At 37.6% G+C, this 23916-nt stretch overlaps 1 long non-coding RNA gene across 3 annotated transcripts in view; it reads right to left on the minus strand.

Annotated features, from left to right (window-relative positions):
- Positions 1-10812, minus strand: part of LOC148131220 (uncharacterized) — a 42668-nt gene extending 31856 nt beyond the window's left edge. Inside the window, exons 1-4 of one of the 3 annotated variants that reach the window (XR_015748589.1) lie at positions 10721-10812; positions 10539-10620; positions 9650-9988; positions 6202-7022 (exon numbers count right to left, since the gene is read on the minus strand). This is a non-coding gene — a long non-coding RNA (uncharacterized LOC148131220). Of the gene's footprint in view, positions 1-6201; positions 7023-9649; positions 9989-10283; positions 10518-10538; positions 10621-10720 lie in introns of those variants that run through there. The other 2 variants (XR_015748588.1, XR_015748590.1) reach the window with 2 other exon arrangements.
- Positions 10813-23916: the final 13104 nt, after the last annotated feature.

The raw sequence follows: 23916 nt of genomic DNA on the forward strand, positions 1-23916 counted from the left end.
TATTCAGTTGGTTCCCCTAAGATTTAAACAACTTGGAAAATAAAATAGCTTGACTTTCATAGACTATTGGTACAGGTAGTTTGGATGTTGCACCTAGCATTTATTATATAAAATGAGGAATTTAAAAGGAAAGTCCCAGTTGGATCAACAGACTGTCACTCTGATTTTACAAATGCACTTTTGAAAAATTCTGGTATTTTGGTTTTCCTAATTACTAATATAGCTGTAATTTTTTGCATCTATATTCTAGCTCCAAAGAATATCAACCAGTGGAATAATTTGAGTCTGTCTTAAACACATGTGTCAATATCATAAGGCTGTTCAGACAAATTGGAACCCCAATTCAATATATGGTAACTGTTCTGTCTTTAACTATATGGCTGAATATAAAGACAGTTAGATAAACTCTACAAAGGCTTCCATACAAAGTTTTTTTATTGGATTGTAATAGGCATCCTCAAGGTATAACTCACAGTTATGTTGAGATTCATCTAATGTCCAATCTTTGCATAGTCGTCTTTATAGTAGTGAAAATATAGTTATCTTCATCCGATAATGATACAGCAAGGGATCCAGCACGTTGCTGTGTCCAGGCAAGGAAAGAACAAAGGCTTCCCCCAATCCAACTAGAGGTCAATTCAGTGACCAATCAGGATTACAGATGTGACCACATGACATGAACTACATTTCCCATAAGGCATTAACTACATTTATCATGAGGCATTCCCTTAAGGGGACAGCTCCCAATTCCCAATTAACTATATACTGTCTGACTCATGATAATTGGACATCTGGAACTTGGGGAACTTGTTATGGCTCCCCCTTCAAAGTTCAAACAACACAAAACCAAAAGCAGCCGTTCCAAAACTTAAGTCCAAAAGAAAGGAGTTTAACAAGATAACGACTGTCATCAATTATATACACGTCCTGTTCAGCAAAAACAGTTCTGGCACAAATTCTCAAAGCTCCGAGCCTCTGCTGTAAACCTCGTCACTCAAACAGACACTTTGTTCCTGACAATCTTCCCCCACACAGCTGTGTCCTTTTATAGTCCTTGAGGCAACGTACTAATTATTGACTCGCCCTTCTCCTAACTAAGTTTGCCTCCGTAAAACACCTAGATGGGCGTGTCAATCTCCCTAAATCAACGTCTGGCTTGATGCCTCCCCACAGCTTGACGTTTTAGCCTCCTTCTAGTTCTGGCATCAAGCCACGATCTGTCCATTTCTTCGCTCGATTCTTCTGACTCATGTTGTGCTTCAATTGCAGGCATGAATGAGGTCGAGGGTTCAGGCGAAGAATGTCTGTGTGATAACCTCTCATCCCCCTGGCTCACATCTGTGTCTTCTAACAATTCAGACTCCAAATTCTCAGCAGGCTCCAGCCTTTCATCCTCAGAGTCATCAGAATCAAAACTCACAGCAGGATCGATCCTTTCAGTCACAACACTATCCCTCACCGCAGGGCCCTTCCCCCGAGTCTGACGATCAGGATGTGGTTTTGACGGAAATTGTGCGTGATATGTGCGAATAAGATCTGGGGCTTGCACCTTGGATACATCCTGCCAAGAGCGAATCTCCATTTCATTTTCCAGTCTTCCCACAAAGTACTGGAATCGTCCCTTTAGCCATCTTGAATCATAGATTCCAATCACTGTAGTATCTGTAACAGGTTCAGCCTAGATGGAGAACCTGTATCTTCCGGAGAACGGAGAGTACACGATGGAGTGTCAGGTACCAACAGGGAGCGATGAAAAACAGGGTGGATGCGCATGGAGCGCGGCAAAGTGAGTCGATAAGCCACCGGATTAATAACTGCCTCGATAGGGAAAGGACCAATAAAACGATGATCCAATTTCCTAATCGGACGATCGACCCGAAGATGTTTCGTTGACAACCACACCTTGTCTCCCACAGCCAATGGAGGCGTCGCCCGATGTGAATGATCGGCGAAACGCTTATAATCAGCTTTCGCTCGTTCTAATTGTCTAGAAATTAATTGATGTACTGCATATAACTCCGACAAAAAATCTCGTGCCTCCGGAACTGGAGAATCCGCGATTGACAGGGGGAAAAACCTCAGATGATAACCCACATTGGCAAAAAAAGGTGTCATGTGGGTGGAGGTGTGCCAAGAATTGTTAAAGGCAAACTCTGCCAATGGAAGATAGGTCACCCAGTCATTTTGTCGTTGATTGACAAAACACCTGAGGTATTGGGCGAGGATACCAATGACCTTCTCAGTCCCGCCATCGGTTTCCGGATGATGTGCCGACGCTAAACATACTTGTACTCGTAGAGCGTTCATTAGGCTTTTCCAGAATTGAGTGGTGAACTGAACACTGCGATCTGAAACAACTCTATCCGGTAAGCCATGTAAACGGAATACGTGTTGTATGAACAGCCGGGCAGTAACATGAGCCGAGGGTAATCTTCTACACGGGATGAAATGGGCCATCTTAGTGAGCATGTCAACCACCACTAGCACTGTCATACAACCCGACGAAAGGGGTAAGTGCGTTAGAAAGTCCATGGAGATCGCTCCCCATGGTCTGCTCGGAGTCGGCAGTGGTTGAAGAAGTCCAGGAGGCGCACCCGATGCCGCTTTCGCTTGTCGACACTGTATACAAGAAGCGACATAAGAAGACACATTGTGTCGAACCCGAGGCCACCAAAAAGTACAGGTGACCAAGTGCAGGGTTTTGTGAAAACCAAAATGACCAGCAGCTGGATTGTCATGACATTGTGTCATGATGAGGGCTCTAAGCGTCCTGTTGGGTACATACAACAAGTCTCGATGTCGTAACAAGCCCTCTTCAAAGGACCATGGGGAATCAGGTCCAATTTCTTCCCTTCTCTGCTGCGTCCACGGGTCTAATCGTTGCGCCTCTCGTATGCGAGCCCGCAAGTCTACAGGATCTTGCAGTATGGCCAAGGATTCTGTTGGTAGCACAGTTCGTAGAGGAAGAGGATCCTCAGGACCGATATACTCGGGCTTCCGAGACAACGCGTCGGCTCTCCGATTCTGTCCACTTGGAACATAAGTAACGGAGAAATTGAACCTGGCAAAAAACAACGACCACCGAATCTGGCGTTGGTTCAATTTCTTAGCTGTGGTCAAATGTTCCAAGTTTCGATGATCCGTCCGAACCTCTACCTTGTGCCGAGCCCCCTCTAAATGATGTCTCCAGGTCTCAAAGGCAGCCTTAATGGCCAACAACTCCTTTTCCCAGATGGTGTAGTTGCGCTCTGAAGCTGTGAGCTTCCTAGAATAGTATGCGCATGGGAAAAGGGGCGTGCCATCTTTCGACGCTTGTAACAATACCGCTCCGATAGCGACGTTAGAGGTATCGGTCTCGACCACAAATGGACGATTCGGATCAGGATGCCTCAATATCAGCTCGGCTACAAACGCTTTCTTTAAAATGTCAAAAGCCTGTTGTTGCAGGGGCCCCCACACAAACAGGACCTTCTTATGGAGGAGCTGAGTTATGGGGTCCATTACTTTAGCAAAGTCCGGGATAAAAGTCCGATAGTAGTTGGCGAATCCCAACAGACGTTGTACGTCCTTGACTCAACGAGGGGCTTCCCAACTACATAATGCTTCAACCTTTTTAGGGTCCATAGCAATGCCCTCGGGAGAAATGATGTGCCCTAAAAACTCTATCGACGACTGAAAAAAGAAACACTTCTCCAGTTTCGCGTAAAGTTTATGCTCCCGAAGACGCTGAAGCACTTGACGAACCTGCTGAAGGTGGTGATCTCTGGACCGGGAGTAAATTAAAATGTTGTCCAAATACACCACGACAAACCTATCCAGCGTGTCCCGAAAAATATCGTTCATTAAGTGCTGGAATACAGCAGGAGCGTTGGTCAGACCAAATGGCATGATGGTGTACTTGAAATGACCATAACGAGTGCCAAACGCCGTCTTCCACTCGTCCCCTTTGCGTATCCGAACCAGGTTGTAGTCCCCACGCAGATCTAGTTTAGTGAAGATAGTAGCCTCCCGCAACCGCTCCATCAATTCCGGAATGAGCGGCAAGGGATAGCTATTCCTCACGGTGAGAGAGTTCAGGCGTCGATAATCACAACAGAGACAAAGTTCTCCCGACTTTTTCTTAACAAAAAGAACGGGCGCCGAAAGAGGGGACGAGGAGGGTCGAATAAATCCCCGAAATTCTGCCACGTATTCCTGTAGTGAACGTTTCCCCTGCTTAATATCCATTAGCTGTCTGTCCACAGTTTGTGCCTTAATTGGATCCTCAAACATCACCCTCATTTGTTGGAGGAAACCCTGGAAATTTTTCAATAATGGGCTATGTTGGACTAACAAGGGAGTAGCCCAATTGGCAGCCTGCCCAGTTAATAAGCTAATCATAAAGCCTACTTTAGTCCGGTCGGTTGGAAAGTCTTCAAGTCTCAGAGAGATAAACAATTGGCATTGACCCATAAATGCCGGGAACCTGTCCATTTGCCCAGAAAATTTCTCTGGCATGGATACTGGGCTTTTCCTCACAGGAGGGGCAGGGGAAGCAGCAGCAGTGCTTGGTAAGCTGGAAACATAATTCAGCAATTGTGTTACCTGATTTTGAAGTGTCACGTTACTTTGCAAAAGCTGAGTTATTTGTTGTTGTTGTTGCTCTACCAAACGCTGCAGTTGATTTGAATCCATCTTGCTTCAAAGATGGTTTGTTTGTGGTCAGGAACAAAAATGTTATGGCTCCCCCTTCAAAGTTCAAACAACACAAAACCAAAAGCAGCCGTTCCAAAACTTAAGTCCAAAAGAAAGGAGTTTAACAAGATAACGACTGTCATCAATTATATACACGCCCTGTTCAGCAAAAACAGTTCTGGCACAAATTCTCAAAGCTCCGAGCCTCTGCTGTAAACCTCGTCACTCAAACAGACACTTTGTTCCTGACAATCTTCCCCCACACAGCTGTGTCCTTTTATAGTCCTTGAGGCAACGTACTAATTATTGACTCGCCCTTCTCCTAACTAAGTTTGCCTCCGTAAAACACCTAGATGGGCGTGTCAATCTCCCTAAATCAACGTCTGGCTTGATGCCTCCCCACAGCTTGACGTTTTAGCCTCCTTCTAGTTCTGGCATCAAGCCACGATCTGTCCATTTCTTCGCTCGATTCTTCTGACTCATGTTGTGCTTCAATTGCAGGCATGAATAAGGTCGAGGGTTCAGGCGAAGAATGTCTGTGTGATAACCTCTCATCCCCCTGGCTCACATCTGTGTCTTCTAACAATTCAGACTCCAAATTCTCGGCAGGCTCCAGCCTTTCATCCTCAGAGTCATCAGAATCAAAACTCACAGCAGGATCGATCCTTTCAGTCACAACAGTTTGGTAAATGAAGTAATGAGAAATGTAATTGTGGCTCTGCTGAAGTCTAGGTTTTATTTTTAGTACCGACAGCCTTAATACAACAATGAACTATATTATACTATCTTTACATCTTCCATTTTAAGGGAGATCCCAAATGTCTGAGGCTTCATGAACCAGAAACTATGTTGTTAACTCATGTTTTCACTGATTGAAAAATTAATCCCTTGGTTAATTGCAAAAATGGATTAAGGAGCAATGTTCTTGTATGTCAATGTGAACATTCCCTTTCAACTTGAATCAGAGAGGATTTCAAGATATATTGGATAGGCAAGTTTTTAATAGTTTGTGGAGATTGCTAAATGACTGCTAGCTCATTAATTTTCAAGAAGGTCAATAAGACAAAGAGAATAAAGGATGTTTTGTTCAGCAAGACATTGTGGAGCTTGCATCTGACCCTGTACAAAGATGCAAAATGAATATAGCCATTTCGTATCCCATATTTGTCAGCCCCCTTTTATATCCTGACATGAACATTGCACTGTTAATATATAAAAAGGAATAATATAAATATATATAAGTAAAACAAATAGATTAGAGACATCCTTTGTGCCAGTGGTGGGATTCAAATAATTTAACAACCGGTTCTCTGCCCTAATTATTTTTTCCAATAACCAGTTCACCAAACTGCTCAGAAAGTTAACAACCAGTTCTCCCAAACTGGTGCAAACTGGCTGAATCCCACCACTGCTTTGTGCCCATTTCTTTACTGCAATTTTGCAACGTTTTACCACATTTTATTGTTTTTATATTGTTTCACTCATTACACCTTAAATCATCTATTACAGATCTGCTGTATCATGACCTAAACATTTCTTATTTATTATTTAATAAAAACCAGTGCAATTTCCATTCATCAAAGCAAAATAATTTTCTATGGTCTTTCCCCACTTTAAAGAAGAAAAAGAAAAATGAAAGTGTTTTTTTTTTTTTTAAAAAAAAGAAGAAAATAGTTCTGAACATGCAGCATTTGTACTTGGCAATCCTAAGTATTAGACATTTCCTGACTTGCCTCTCATAACAACCATAACCAATTTACGCAAATAAGAAATGATGTTATTTGTGCATATATGTGTCAAATCATGCATTTCTGCTGGCTAACTCGAATTTTCTAGAAAGTTCTATTTCAGATTCTGACATAATAAGTCACTCCGTTTGTTTGCTGTCTTCTACTGTTCCAAGATTAATATTTTTGTAAAAGCCTTTTAGATAAGTATTTTTAATAATTCCAGAGAAGTAGTTTTAATGTGATTTTTAAAGCATTAAATTTTATGAAATTAGATAATGATTAACCCGTAGCATTTTAGTCCTGGGAGCAAATTAAAATACTGGTTATTGAATACATAGACAAACCCTTTGAAATCAATATAACTGTATATAAATGTTCTAAAATACAAACGGATGTCAAACTCGCTGCCTCACGTTGCCATCACATGACGTTTCATGATGTTTTTCCCATTCGCAGAGCTGGTGTGGGAGCATGGCCTGCACATGGTGCATCCAGCCTGTGGGCCACCAGTTTGACACCCCTATTTAAAATAAGAATATGCAGGGAGTGAATCGTCTCAATGGTTTCTTATTCTTCTTCCCACTCCATACTCTAAGCATGCATGCTGTCTCCCAAATTCTGAAGAAAAAGATTGAACAGAGCAAGACATTAGTAATGTGAACTGGAACATGTTTCCCGCTGTACAAACAATCTTCCCCAAATTGAAATATAGGTCCAAATAATGAGTAAGAGCTAGAGTTAAGTTTTTTTAAAAATTCATCAAAGTTCAACATTGACATCACTTCTCTTCTACAATATTTATGAAATAAATAGTTTTAAGCAGGAAACATAACTAATACATTGGAAATAAATAGGGTGCTTGGCTATTGCTTATGTTATAACACTGGAGGGGATCCAAGTAATTTGGGCCTGCCAGTTTAAACATCATCCATCATGAAATAAAGAAGGAGGGAACTGACTTTTGATAATTATCCTTTCCACTCTAACTCTTCCTCAATTGAGGGGGTCCTTGTTCGTTTGAGCTCTGAGCTTATTCATTTTCTTGCAGCTATTTCATTACCCAAACCAGGGGTGGGATTCAAATGTTTTAACAACAGGTTCTGTGGCCGAGGCTAGGTGGGTGTGGCTAGGTGGGCATGGCCATGTGACTGGGTGGTTGTGGCTTCTTCTTCTTTTTTTGCAGTACCCCCCGTGCTCTACTTTTTTGCCTGCTGGGCCTCAGGGAAGCCTCCTGAGGGGGCGTTTTTGCTCTCAGGAAGCTTCCCTGGGGCTCAGGAAGGTAAAAAAAATGGAGCATGGGGGGCTGTGCAGCATACACACACCCCATGCTTCATTTTTTGCCTTCTTGGGCCTCAGGGAAGCCTCTCGGTGGGGTGCGTTTGCTCCCAGAAGGCTTCCCTGAAGCCCAAGAAGGCAAAAAACAGAGTACGGGGTGCCGCACAGCACACACACATACCCCACATTCCGTTTTTGGTCTCCTGGGCCTCAGGGAAGCCTCCTGGGTGAAGCAGTAAGACAGCGAGGGGGGATGCTGGCACAGCTGATCGTTGGGAGGAGAAAAATAAAGAAATACTTTAAGGAGTGACTCGATGGTGAAGAATGCAGTCAGCGATGTCGGGCGTCCATGTGATATCGCGCATGCACAATAAGGACTGATTGGGAGGGGAGGGGCAGGCGGAGAGAGGCAGGACCAGCCAGGGGCATGATTTGTCAGTTCTCCGAACTGCGCAGAATCATAACAACCAGTTCTATAGAACTAGGAACATCATCAGTGCATGATAGGACTAGCAGTGATGATGTTACCTAGTTTGGGTAATGAAACATCTGCAAACAAAAAACAAAAAAAACAAGCAAGCTCAGGAAGCACCAAGGACCTCTCATGTCAACACTATTCTCCTTTATTGGTCTTCTTCCATTTCTGCTCCAGAGAGGGTCCCAATTCTCCAGAAGAGTTTTGAAGAGGTTATAAGGACTACAGGAAGTCACAGGAAATGTTAAGTCACCCTTCCTTCTATCGCTTTTAAATAGTAACTTTTATTAAGAACTACAATTTAAAAAGATAAAAACCTAATACAAACATAAAATAAAAGAATAAAATGGAAAATAGAAATAGATAAGAAAAATAGAAAAGAAAGAAAAAGTAAGAATATACAAAAGAAAATCAATATACAATTATTCCCCACTCATCACACGGATAATAATAATAATAATAATAATAATAATAATAATAATAATAATAATAATAATAATAATAATAATAATAATAATAATAATACTTTATTTGCAGTCACAGACCAAAACACAAGTACAACAAAAGAAGAACATGGGAAAATTAATCATGAACAATTGGCCACCAAAAACTTGACTAAGGGGAATTACAGCGTTCTCCTCTGATGGTTACAGGTCTTAAAAAAAATTTGGAAACCAAAGAAGTGATATATGAGGAGCCATCCCCTAGACAATATAAGAAAAAATTACTAACATTGGGTCTAGAAGGGTCTGTTTCAATGAGAGACAGTAATTTAGATCTGCCTGCGTTATACATAGGGCAATATAAAAGGACATGCTCCACAGTTTCAACCTCAGCTCTGTCACAGAGGCATAGCCGCTTGTTAATTGGGAGCTTCTTAAATCGCCCATCCAGTGCTAAGGAAAAAATTTAAAGCAAGCTAGAGAGAAAGCTCTTCTGTACTTGGGAATGTAAAAATAGGAAGCCATCCTCAGTCCGTAATTATTAAATTGGCTGAAGATCAGAGGGGAGCAAGTTTTGTTAGCTCTGCAAGTCAATGTCCACAAGCCATTGGACTACCCTAAATTGGGTGTCCTTAAGGCCATAATCTCCCAGGGCATCCCCCATAAAACCTAGCAGGTGTAATTTCTTCATCAGCTCCCTCTCCCAATGAGAAAACATCACACGTATAAACAATTGTAATAATTTAATTATCTCTTAAAATAGAACAAATATGGCATACTTGTTCTATACCATTTCTTTATCTATAAACATATTCTTAAATCCTCATCATTCAGTTCTGGTCAGCAAAAGTCTATTAAGGATTACAAGAAAAAACAATATACATATTATAAACTTGATCAAATAAACCAACTTTCCTTCCTTTTACTTTCAACAATCTAGATCTTTAATATTTTTAAATAATGTCCTATAATAATATTTTCTTTTTGACCCTTATCACAAAATGTTTCAAAACTATAACAAGTTTTAAAAACACAATATAGGAAATAGTTACCTTTTTGGATCACTCTTCTGGTTTGTTCTTTGTACATCCCTTTTAATTATTAAGACATCAGCTGGTTTCATTTGCATATCCAGTATAGCATCTTTTTCCGTATCATTCTTGCAGCCTGTCATTTTTAAATCCAATTTCAGATAAGTCTCAGTCTTGTCCTGTAAAACTTGTTCCTCTTCCATAATATCTTTTAAACACAGCTGGTCTATAGAGCAAACACTTTCAAAATTAACTTCTGGTAGATTGTTCAAAAATATCCTTCAATATATTCAGAGTTAAGATATTTTGCTTCATTCTGTATTATTATCCATCTCTCTGAGGGAAATGGGTAGTTAAGGACTGTAAAATATAAATAATATAAATAAATTAGTAAGTCAGATTTAAGTGTTCCTCACCTTTAATTTTAATCTTTAGTTACTACTGGTTCCCTCTAGTTTCTAACCTTTTAAGTCCTATTCCATCACAGTTTTTTTAAAAGAATTTAAAACAAAAGCATTTATTTTACCACCAGAAGTATTCTTAAAATGAATTACAAAACCTTATTTCAAATCAATCTGAATTCAAAAGCGAGTTTTTTTAATGTCCTTAAACTTGTTTTTAAAATTTCTTTCACTAAGGATTGAACAAAACTTACCTGGTGCTATAAAATGTATCAACCCAAAAAGTTCCTAATAGCTTAAATGCATTCAACAAGCAATTTCTGAAAATGATTAGAAAGGGAAGTATGAGAACCCAGTGTCTTTTCAAAAGTTACTGAATGCAGTTTGAATTAAAAGAGATTTCCTTCGACTCTCAGAGCATTAAACCTGTCTGTTCCGAGGTCTTCTCATTAGAAGCAACTGTATGGAGTGCTTGTGGGCAATCTCAAATCCTCTCCTGGTCTACTTACTGGTTCTTCATTCCACTGCAGTCTTTGACCCAATTGTTAGCAGTTCTTCATTTCTTCCCTAGAAGTCATTCATCCTTGTATCCTGTTGAAAAATGCAGAGAGAACTACTCATGTATCATATTATTATAATAAAAGAGTATTCCAATTATTCTGATTGCTTGAAAATTATTTTGTTATCTTACGTTGACTTTGTAAAGAATTGCTTCAGCATGGATTGTGCACCATAATTATAGATACTGTATAGCCAGAAACCAGATTAATATCCATCCACACAATGTGCTTTGGGCCAACTGAATATACAACACACCTTCGTTAGATTTCTCAATTGCAACCACACCTACCTCTTCAGCTGCTCTAACTTGACAAGACAAAGACCTGCTAAAGGTAATCAAAACCAAAGAATGCAGTGTGGTTATTCAAACTGCCAAATCCAAGATTCCCAGAAAAGAAACTGCAAGATTTTCAGTTATTATTGAGCAAAGTGAATGAGGTATTCAAGAAATCCTATGAATCCTTCATAGGTTTTATAAAAGGATTCTACAACTTAATAATTACACACACACACACACACACACATATGGTATGTTCGTCAGACGAACACTATACAGAAGCCTCATGATGGCAGATGAGATTCTGCCGAAACGTTGCTACAACTTTAAAAGCACAACTATAATGACATGGGAAAATACCCGAACAAAGCTGAATACCATACATATAAATACCCGTGAAAGCTTAAGAAAACACACACACACAGACACACACACACACACATGTATGTATGTATGTATGTATGTATGTATGTATGTATATATGTATGTATGGTATTCAGCTTTGTTTGGGTATTTTCCCACGTCATTATAGTTCTGCTTTTAAAGTTGTAGCAACGTTTCGGCAGAATCTCATCTGCCATCATCAGGCTTCTGTATTGTGTTCATCTGTGAGTCAGACCTTCACAGCCGTTTCTGTTTTAAATTTGGTACTAGCCTACTGCTGTGCCAGAATGGTTTTTTCTTCATCCTGATTGGTTGGGAGTCTTGGTCTGTGTTTATTGGTCTTGAAGTTTGCTGTGTTCTGCTTGATTGGTGTTTCTAATATCTTCTTTCTGTTTTGTAGCTTTTTTTGTCTTGATTGGCTGGCAACATTGTGTTTCCTGTATTGGAGGCTTTGAGTGTGGCTTGGCTCCAAGTAAATGGATGGCTATCATTTATCAGGAAGCTAGGTTTCATCTTGGTGCCTGGTTGGGGTGTGTTTGACTGGAGGTATCAGAGGGAGTCTGTTTGTGCCCAGGTGTTTGCCTGGCTTGTGGTGTGGAGATTTTTTTGTTTGAGAGTGCAGGCTTCCAGATAATTGACAGTCTGATGGAGTCATCTCTTCTATTCATGCTTTCAGGTGTTTTTTCAATCTCTATGGCTTCTCTGATAATTCTGTAGCTGGGGTTTTCTATAGTGGCTAGGGTTTTGGTGCCATTGAAGTCGATGCTTTGACCTGTGGCTTTCATGTGTTGGACTAGTGAGGAAGTGTGTTCTAGCTTTTTTACTGCATTTTTGTGTTCATCTAGGTGGGGACTTATTCTTCTGTTGGTCTGTCCAATGTATGTGGCAGGGCATGATGCACAGGGGACTTCATATATGCCTTGGTTTTCCAGGTCAATTTTATCTTTGAGGTTTCTTAGGATGGCTGCTATTTTTCTGTCTGTCTTGAAGGCAGTCTTGATGTGATGCCTGTGTAGTATCTTACTGATTTTTTCTGTAGTACCTCTTATGTAGGGCAGGACAGCTGTTCCATAGGTCTGTTCATCTTCTAGGTCTCCATTATGTCTCAGTGTGTTTTTGTGGATCAAGCCAGTGATTTTGCTTTTGTGGAAGCCGTTGGCTGTCAGTACTTTAGTCATTTTCTTTATATGCTGTTGACATTGTCATCTTATAATTTTGAGACCACAATTTTTGCCATTTCTCTAAATCAACCCCATAGCCAAAATTCTTCCCCCAAGCAATCATAGTTTCTTTAACTTGTTCTTCTTCTAGTTTAATTTCTAATAAATATCCATATAATTTTTTAATCACCTTTTCATCAGTACCTGTCAAAATCTTATCTAAATCAATCAGTTTATCATCGAGACCTTCTGTTTTAGAATCTTTGTCATACCTTGAATGTATTTGCGCATATGAAAACCAATTCATCTTTATACCTTGTTTTTCTAATTTTTGCATAGATTTAAGTTCACCCTTTTCATTCAATATCTCACCATATCTAACTGTTTGTTCCTTTTTATATATTATAGGATAAGAAAATGCTTCAATAGTCGATAGCCAGGCTGGAATTTTCAAATAACATTGCCTTTTAGTCTTCTCCCAGTTTAACCACAGAGACTCCCATATATAATGTCTTCTAAAATACCCCTGTGTTTTAGTTCCTTTATACCATAGAAAAGCATGCCACCCCAACAACAGATCATGTCCTTCTAATGTCAACAATCTAGTATTTCTTAATGTTATCCATTCCTTAACCCACATCAAATTTGTAGCTTGGTAATACAACTCCCAATTAGGCAAACCAAATCCTCCTCTTATTCTGGGATCTTGCAAAAGTTTTAACTTTATTCTCACTTTCTTACCTTGCCATATATATTTCAACACAATTTTATTTAAATCTTCAAAACAATCTTTTCCAAGCCTAACTGGAATTGTTTGAAACAAATATAAAATTCTGGGTAGTAATTCTTGATTGTTGATATTTTCCCTATTAATGATAGTTGTAAATTTTTCCATTTCGCCAAATCTAGCGCTATCTGCTGCTTAAGTTTGATATAATTATTCTCTTTTAGTGTACTACATCTTGCTGTCAAATGTATCCCCAAGTACTTGATCTTATTCGTGACCTGAATTTTCAGTACATCCACCAGTTCTTCCTTTTGTCTTGATAGCATATTCTTTGTCAAGATCTTTGTTTTATTTTTATTTATTTTCAAACCAGCCACCTTTCCATATACCTCTATCTTTTCTATCAATTTTAATGCTGTTTCTAGTAGGTCTTCTAAAATGAAAACCAGATCATCTGCGAATGCTTGCAACTTGAATTCTTCCTTTTTAATTTTCATCCCTTTTATATCCTTTTCTTCTCTAATATTTCTGTTTAACACTTCCAAGGTTAACACAAACAACAATGGTGATAGTGGGCACCTTTGTCTTGTTCCTTTTCTTATATCAATAGAGTCTGTCAGTTCTCCCTCTATCATTACCTTTGCCGTTTGGTTATGATATATAGCTTCTATTGCTTGAATAAATTTTTTACCAAATCCCATCTGTTCCAGCTGTAATAACATGAATCACCAATTCACATGATCAAATGCCTTCTGTGCATCTAAAAATATCAAAGCCATTTGCTTTTCAGGGTGTGCCTCATAGTATTCCAAAGTGTCCAAGATTATTCTCATATTGTCTTTAATTTGTCTCTTTGAAATCCATTTTGATCAGCGTGGATAAAATTGTTTAAGTATTTTTTAAGTCTTTCTGCCAATATTGAAGCAAAAATTTTATAATCTGCGTTTGGTAAGGAAATAGGTCTATAGTTCTTGATTTGTAATGGATCGGCCTCCACTTTTGGGACAAGTGTAATATAGCTTCTGACCATGATTTGGGTATCTTCTTCTTTAACATAACTTCATTCATAACTTCTAGCAATGGAAGGTTCAACGATTCTTGTAGTGTTTTATAAAATTCTGCCGGAAGTCCATCTAGGCCTGGTGCCTTTCCATTGTTTTGCTTCTTAAGTGCTTCAGTTAACTCCATCATTGTTGTATTGCTTTCTAACATTGTTTCAATCTCTGTAGGTCTCTGGGGTAGATTAGCATTTTGTAAGTACTGTTTAACTCTTTCCTCATCAATATTGTCTTGTGTGTATAGTTTCCCATAATAGTCTCGTATAATTTCCTTCTTCTCTTTACTACCATAGCAAACTTGGCCTTGGTCATCTATTAATTGCAATATTTTCCTTGATTCTTTCTCCTTTCTCAATTTGTATGCTAACCATCTACCTGGTTTATTTGCATCTTCAAAATAGTTCTGTTTCACACCTCTGATTTTCTGTGCTAGTTCTTCTTTTTCCATTAGTCCCATTTTATGTTTAATTATATCCATTTTTAACTTAATGTCCTTTTTCTGTGGCATTTTCTGTAGCTCTTTTTCAAGTCCTTTATACTCATCCTCTAATGCCTTAGAGGCTAGTCTTTTCATGGTATTTCTATTATATAGAAATTGTATAGTCTATTATCAAGCCTCTGGCATATGCCTTCATTGTATCCCATACGTTCTGCATTGATGTATCTTCTTTTTTGTTTTCTATAAAGAAAAAGGCCAATTCTTTCTCCATCCACTCTATGAAGTCTTTTTCCTTTAATATAGTATTATTTAACGTCCATCTAGATCTTCTTCTTTGTCCTTTCCATTTAATTGTCATTGGATTGTGATCTGCCCAAGTACTTGTTTCAATATTTATTTCTTGAATATTAGCTAACAATTCTGTTGACATCCATATCATATCTATTCTGGACCATGATAAATGTCTGTTTGAATAGAAGGTGTATTGTTTAGTCTTAGCATTTCTTTATCTCCATGTATCTTTTAAATTTATTTCATCTATCATTTTAAAAAAGGATTTAGGGAGAGTCTTTCTGTTTTGCTTTGTTGTTTTCTGTGCTGTATAGTCCAATTTATTGTCTACAATTCCATTAAAGTCTCTCATCATAACTATATTAGCATAGGCCAGTTCAATTATTTTCATATGTAATTTTCTATGAAATTCTTCTTGATTGTCATTTGGGGCATAGATTGCAATCAGGAGTGTTTTCATATTATTGTCCATTATTTCCACCATTAGTAATCTTCCATCATCATCGGTATAGATCGATTTCACTGGGATAATATCTTTAATGTATAAAACCACTCCTCTTTTCTTGCACTGTGTCAAAGAAGTAAATATTTTCCCTAATTTTGGCTGTATCAGCAATTGTTCATGTTGCTTTTTCATATGTACTTCTTGTAGGCAGATTATATCAAATTTTAATTTCTCTAATTTATGGAAAGTTTTCCTTCTTTTAACAGCTGAGTTAAGTCCATTTATGTTAATTGTAATCAGTTTTTTCTCCTCCATGGTTATATTTTGTAGTTAGGTTTCGCAGCTCTTGTAGATCTTGGTTCACGTTGTTCTTTGACTTCCACCTTTCCGCCTACTGCACCTTCTTCCTTTTCAGTCACTATTTGGCATATATTAACAGCGGCTAGGATTGTATTTGCCAAAAACTGGAAAAATGAGAAAATACCATTACAGGAGGAAATCATTAAGAAAATATTGGAACGTGCTGAAATGAGTAGATTGACATTTGAAATCAGAGAACAAGATGATAAACAATTTTATAAAATTTGGGATCTATTCTCTCAATGGTTAGACAATAAAACATGGTAATGAAATATGTAGATTCTTAGAAAATAATAAATATATAAAGATGTATTCTTTTCTTATTATATCTACAAAATGATTGTAGGATAGATTTGAGATGATAATATGAACTGTCATAAAACAAATTAAGTAAAATATGGATTATTTCGTAAAACATGAATGAATAAAAGTATAGTCAAGTGATTGATCAACAATGATATTAATGTACTTAATATTTGATTGAAAATATGAGAATATATACAATGTAATTGTAATTGAAGACTACAAAATGGAAGCATAAAACAATTTGTAAACCAACCGACACACTGTATGTATATATATGGAAGATGGCTTGATGTTTTTATGTTTTGTCTGTCTATGTTTGTCTTAAAAACCAATAAAAATTCATTAAAAAAAAGAAAACTGCAATATGGCAATAGCTTGAGAATCAGAAGTAATTGATCCCTTGTTGTAATGACGAGGCAGTGGCGTTGTTTGATCATGAACAACTGAATCATGATGAACTTTATTGGAGTCTAGTCTTGCATTTATACACATTTTTAATTATCCTCCATCATTGGTTAACTTTTGTTACTGCTTAACTTTCGTTACTGTTTAGCACAGTAATCCATACAATTAATTATCTCTAGTTAAAGTCTAACATATGTTTACTTCCTCTCTCTAATCCTCCTTTAGATTAGTGACTTTGTTTACCTGAGTTGTATTTGCTTGGAAACATTCTTTATCTGAGGTTTGCCATCCGAGATTGGAATATTCCTGCAATTACAACTCTACAATCCCTTCTTTCAAAAATTATAATCAAGGATGTTTTAAACCCATATAATAGAGGTAGTTATATGATAATATAATAATACCTAGTTAAAAAGAAATAGCAATTGTCCCTTTTAAGATGTCAGGATAGTTAAACTTGTTTAGCTTAGAATGTATTTCCAGTGCCACTGGCTCAATCCTAAAATATTCAGAGAGTCCACAATTATCTGTGATTTAAGAAAGTTGTATGACTGGATTTAATTAGATGCTGCTGTCAATGAAACACAGAGAATCCTGACAAAACTCATTCTTTTCTTCCACTAAAATTTCTCATTCCCATAAAATAGGAAGTGAAGATTTCCTAAAGGTGTGTGTGGTGGGGAAGTAGCTTGCATGAAAATTCAAGTTAAACACGACAATATCTATGCCTTGCACAGAATCATTTCCAAACTTTATCACATACACATTTGGGTTTTATTCAACACAATAAACTGTAATGTTTGTGAACTGAATCACAGTAAGGAACATATTCCAAATCTTTCTGGAGAAATCACCCTTTTACTAAGAACAAGATGGTTTCCTCCCTCCACAGAAAAATGAAGAAAAACAGTACCCATTATATGATAATTGCTAGCCTATATCTGGTAATCAGATATAGGCTACTTCTATTATTCCACTCATCATATTCACATGACTTAGGATGTTGGGAACCTCACTGTAACATTTTTCATTCATACTTTGTTGGAGGAACCTGATCACTAATGGCTACTGGGAAAGCTATAGTAAACCAAGTATTAATCCTACAGTAATCTGGATCACTATTGCTATTTATTGCAAAGACACAAGTTTTGTCTGTTCCTGCCACAGGCATGACCACCAGTGCCAAATTTGCCAAACACCTTAATAGCACAATATACTGTACCTTATCCATCTTGTGTAACTACTGTAATCTTTCACGGTCATAATCATACCCACCCTAAAGGCTATTGCCACAGATGCTCCCTATAGCTATTTTCTTTTCTTTCATAACGTGAAAGAAAATGCCCCTTTCCTACATTCTGTATTCTTTCATGGTGTAGTTTTGGATTTAGTTTTACTTTCCTTCACTCTACCTTACCTGGTGGAGCTGACAGATGTTGAAGATGAGAAAGCAAGTAGATTTTACAAATGGCTATGTTTCATTCACCAAGAAACACAAAACCGAAGATATGTCTTGGGAAAACTATATGTACAATTGCCTTTATGAACTCTAAATTTCAGGTGGTCTTTCTCATTTGCTTCTTACATTAAGTAATGGTTATATAATAAAGGCCAGAAAAAGTAGGGTTATATGCATGTATATCAAGAAAGATTTGAGTCTACTTTCCAATTCTTTGAATTTGGGGGTTGATATTAAGATGGATTATTACTTTCAACAGCTTGTTGTTATCCATGGATTCTTGTTGACATCTGTATTCTAGTGGCAATATGCAGATGTCAAAACAAGCTTGTATATCTGCACACTGCTCTTTTGATGATGCTTCACATGCACTTGCAGGGGTTTCATACAACATAAAGGCATATTGTCACTGTGTTATTCTGTCATCTCAAAAAAAAATGTTTTGTAGTGTTTGGAAACAAGCATGCTTAGGATATCAATTTTCATGGACTACACATATATCCAAAAAATCTAACCCATTTCATGGAAATAGCTATATACAGGTGAAACTAAAAAAATTAGAATATCGTGCAAAAATTCATTTATTTCAGTAATGCAACTTAAAAGGTGAAACTAATATATGAGATAGACTCATTACATGCAAAGCAAGATAGTTCAAGCCATGATTTGTCATAATTGTGATGATTATGGCTTACAATTCATGAAAACCCCAAATCCACAATCTCAGAAAATTAGAATATTGTGAAAAGGTTCAATATTCTAGGCTCAAAGTGTTCCACTCTAATCAGCTAATTAAACCATAACACCTGCACAGTGTTCCTGAGCCTTTAAATGGTCTCTCAGTCTGGTTCAGTAGGAATCACAATCATGGAAAAGACTGCTGACCTGACAGTTGTGCAGAAAACCATCATTGGCACCCTCCATAAGGAGGGAAAGCCTCAAAAGGTAATTGCAAAAGAAGTTGTATGTTCCCAAAGTGCTGTATCAAAGCACATTAATAGAAAGGTATGTGGAAGGGGAAAGTGTGGAAGAAAAAGGTGCACAAGCAACAGGGATGACCATAGGCTGGAGAGAATTGTCAGGAAAAGGCCATTCAAAAGTGTTGGGGACTTTCACAAGGAGTGGACTGAGGCTGGAGTCAGTACATCAAGAGCCACCACATACAGACGGATCCTGGACATGGGCTTCAAATGTCATATTCCTCTTGTCAAACCGCTCCTGAACAACAAACGTCAGAAGCATCTTACCTGGGCTAAAGAAAAACAGAACTGTAGGGGGCATGCATAAGCGCACCAACGTGCCTACCGTCCCTGTCCTATTGTTTCTTTTATTTTTCTTATATGTACCCATTTCATGTATTCATAACTATGTATATACTTATACCTATTATTTTGTAAGCGATTGACAAATCAAAATAAAAAAAAAAGAACTGGTCTGTTTCTCAGTGGTCCAAAGTCTCTTTTCTGATGAGAGCAACTTTTGCATCTCATTTGGAAACCAAGGACCCAGAGTCTGGAGGAAGAATAGAGAGGCACACACTGCAAGATGCTTGAAGTCCAGTGTGAAGTTTCCACAGTCTGTGTTGATTTGGGGAGCCATGTCATCTGCTGGTGTTGGTCCACTGTGCTTCATTAAGTCCAGGGTCAACGCAGCCATCTACCAGGAGATTTTGGAGCACTTCATGCTTCCTTCCACAGACGAGCTTTATGAGGATGACTTCATTTGACTTCATTTTCCAGCAGGACTTGGCAGTGCCCCTTGACACTGTGCTTGATTGGCCAGCAAACTCACCTGACCTGAACTCCATAGAGAATCTATGGGGCATTGCCAAGAGAAAGATGAGAGACATGAGACCGAACAATGCAGAAGAGCTGAAGGCCGCTATTGAAGCATCCTAGTTTTCCATAACACCTCAGCAGAGCCACAGGCTGAAAGCTTCCATGCCACGCTGCATTGAGGCAGTAATTGCTGCAAAAGGGACCCAAACCAAGTACTGAGTACATATGCATGCTTATACTTTTCAGAGGTCCGATATTGTTCTATGTACAATCCTTGTTTTATTGATTGCATGTAATATTCTAATTTTCTGAGATTGTGGATTTGGGGTTTTCATTAGCTGTAAGCCATAATCATCACAATTATGACAAATCATGGCTTGAACTATCTTGCTTTGCATGTAATGAGTCTATCTCATATATTAGTTTCACCTTTTAAGTTGCATTACTGAAATAAATTAACTTTTGCACGATATTCTAATTTTTTGAGTTTTACCTGTATAAGAGGGCAACCATAGAATTTATGATAGATAAGATGAGATAGATAGATAGATAGATAGATAGATAGATAGATAGATAGATAGATAGATAGATAGATGATAGATAGACAGATAGATAGAAGAGGGAGGGAGGGAGGGAGGGAGAGAAATTATGTAAGGACATTTAAGACATGGAAATGGATCTCTGAAAGGAGATTTAGACCTTCAAAGCTCAGTTAGGAAATAGCCCATCCTCAATACGTTTTTGTTCTTTTGCTGAAGCAAATCATAGACAAGCTTACTATCTTTTGAGTTGTCTCAAAAGCCAGAAAGTTTCTGTCCAAAATGCTCTAAATTTAAACTAGGCCAATAGATGAAGTATTATATTCTTGTTTGAAAAGTATACATCATTTTAGATCTTTGCAGATATATCTTATGATTTTATCCTGCAGTATGTTCCAAACAATTTTAGAAACTAATTCTATATGCTGTAATGCCATATTGCCTTCATAAAATTGTGCTGACCAAATGACTGCTACTGTTTTTATTTCCATCTTCCCTCAAAAGGCATAATTCATATTAAGCTTTAAAAAAAAGCTTCCATTTCTTGAGATATTTACAAAGGGAGGAGAGAAAAAAATGTCATTAGCATTATCATCACTTGGGGAAAGAGTAGGAAAAAGTGTATGGCACAGAATGGCTTGGATTATTTTTCTGCATCTGACATATATGTACAATAGCTGATACTTTGCTACACTTTCTGCAAGTGGTGGACAACTTCAATTCCAATATATATTTGTCTCCATTAATCTCCTGATTCTGACACCTAATTTACTCTTTTGCAATATCCAGTTTTCATAGCTGTATAGTAAGGGAAAAGTCAGTATTTGAATCATTCTGATCTATGGTGCTGTTACCATGTACTTATTCTTTACTATCTTATCTAAACTCTTCCCTGGAGTTAACGTCTTTACTTCTCCTGCCTTTACTTTCCATGTTTATTATTTACTTTAATTGAAAACAAAATTGGTGCATTCACTTCTTTGTCATAAATGAATTCATTCAGACTTTTGTCACTTTCCATGTTTAATTTCATAATGAGCTCTTTTAAATTTTATTTACTTTTGGCTTACGAAGTAACATATCTCAAGTTGATTTCAGACTGTGGTCTCTTCCAACCCTGAAGTCTTATAATATAAATACAACTGCGACCATCAGATGTGTGATTTTTGTCCTGCCCCTATAATCAGCATGGTCAATAAACTTTCATTCTTTCTAACATTTACATATAGCATTAATCAATGCCAAAAAAAAAACAAAAAACAAGCAGGGGTATTTATGATTTGGTTAGGAATAATTTGCTTTTATGAAGCTATCTTCATGCCAAAATGCTAAAAGTTCAAATAGCTATGGACTCCACTATACTCACTGAATCACTTGCAAGTAGACCGTGATCTAGGCTAGGCTGCTATGTACCACCCTATTAAATTTTCAAGGGAAGTATATAGAATCATAGAGTTGGAAGGGACCTAGAGTGTCTTTTAGTTCAACCCCATTTTGGGTGTGACTCTTAAAGTTCAAGATTCTTCCCACTGCCCCTCAAGGCACTACACACACACACACACACACACACACACACACACACACACACACAGAGGGAGGGAGGGAGGGAGGGAGGGAGGAAGGGGGAGAGGGAGAGAGAGAGAGGGAGAGGGGAGAGAGAGAGAATACTGAGTTTTCATGAAAACTCTTACAAACCCTGAATTCCTGTGAAGCCCCATAGAGTGATCTGTGTTTTGTGTACACTTGATCCAACAAAACGACACAATGTGAAAAGCTCTTTTCTCTTGTTGGCAATGAGCAGTAAAAGTAATGTTAGTAATAGCTTCTGCAGGCTGAAGAATGATGTAATTGTTACTCACTTATAGCACAGGCAATAGATACAACCATTTGTCAAAAGCTTAGTTTTGATTCATATCTTCATTTTAAAAAATTGACCATAACGGTTGGGGGCCTTCTTTAAAACCAGGTTTCTGCTAGCACAAAGAGGGTTTCTAGATTGCTGTGGAAGAATTCTTTTAATAATTATAATTATTCCCTATTATGCAACTCTCTTTCACTAGAAAAAAAACATTTGCTTGAGCCATAAAGAGAGCTTGAATTTCAAATTGTTTCAAAATCTTATTGCATGGTTTGCCTCTCAATCATAATCTGTAGCAACTTGACCCGGTATCTGTTATTTAACACAGAGCCGTAGCTATGAAATACTGGGCTGTAAGCCATTGTGCACATATGTTTTTTGAAAGCCTGATATTTTCATTTTGCTTCAGATGACCTTAACTTTAAGGAGCATCCATTTATAATATCCAGATTTTCCCTCCGGAAAATATTGTTTTTCATTTTCATTCCATCTTTTCCACTGACTGACTGCAAAGATCTAGAACTTGGTAAAAGAAAGCTTGTTTTAATAAATTCTTTGCTGTGCAGTTTAAGTTCTCAATGGGGCCATGTACTTTTGAAAGACTGCCTGCTTACTGAAGCAAATGTTTAGAAAAATAACACCTAAATCCAGCTAGGTTCCTTTTTCCACTTCTCCTAGCCTACTGTTTTTATAAATAGGCTGAGCTGAAATGCAGAAGCATGTCATAGTTTGTTTAGGTAAGTACGTGGCAAAACAAATTGGACCAGTTTCTATATGCTTTATGTATACTTTGCTCCTTTTTCTTCCACTTGGATGTCACTGGGAATATATATACTAGTTTACGCTACAATGGAATTTGGCTTTACTAGTAATTACTTCATCTAGAAAATCAAGACACCATAATTCATTTGTGAGTGTGGAAAATTCCATTCTATTCATCACACAGAATGAGAATTTCTAGTATTTCATTAGCAAAACTCAAAATTAGTTTATATGTCTAGCTTTGGCCCAAATGTTAGTTTGTGGTTCATGATTCCTAAACTGAAGTCAATTAAAATTTCAATAATCTTATCCAATCAATAAAATGTTTTCATCCCACTTCAACATCTGAAATTGTACAATTCTATGAATAATCTGGAATGTTTTGTTTGAGAAATGGGTGGATCTTCCCCTTCAGATTCTTCTTCAGGGAAGAGAGGAAGGATAATGCAGAAACATCCGCTGTAGCTTTTCTAGGAAGTAATAGCTTAAGGTTCTTGGAAGATAATACACATAAGCCCATATGTCATTTTATTGGCAGAAGGACCAGTAACACGATATTTCTGAAATTGATGTTTATGGTTTTTCTTTTTGCATCAAAGGAGACAATTGGCCAACGTCAACTGCTAACTGGAGATGCCTAGAAAAACACCACAAAATCCTACGCATGTCAACTTACAAGTTTCATTGACACAGTAGGAATTATTGCTAAATTGGTGTTTATAGATTGTAATCTATAATCCTTGCAAATGATTGCTATTCACGTATTGTCATTTTGCAATACTCATTCACAAGATCTATAGAAGAAGTCTAACAAACGGCTTGACTTTTTGGCTTTCCTTTTCCTCCAGATGCCAGGCTTGCTTTATGTTGTTTTATTGTATTATGATTATTTTAATTCAGCCTTTTCTTTTCATGATGGTGGCTCTTTTCCTCTTGTTCGTTTCATTTGCTAGGCAGTGAGGCTCCATGGATGTGTGTATGTACACTTGTCTAAAGAACAAGCACTTTTTTATATTCAGAGCCAGAAGAAGAAGAAGAAAAAAGCTCACAATGTTAATGAATTCAGAACTCTTCAGAC

This window comes from Notechis scutatus, chromosome 3 (assembly GCF_049901735.1).
Source record: "Notechis scutatus isolate UNSWTSFEM ecotype Mainland chromosome 3, rNotScu1.2, whole genome shotgun sequence".
Lineage (NCBI taxonomy): Eukaryota > Metazoa > Chordata > Lepidosauria > Squamata > Elapidae > Notechis > Notechis scutatus.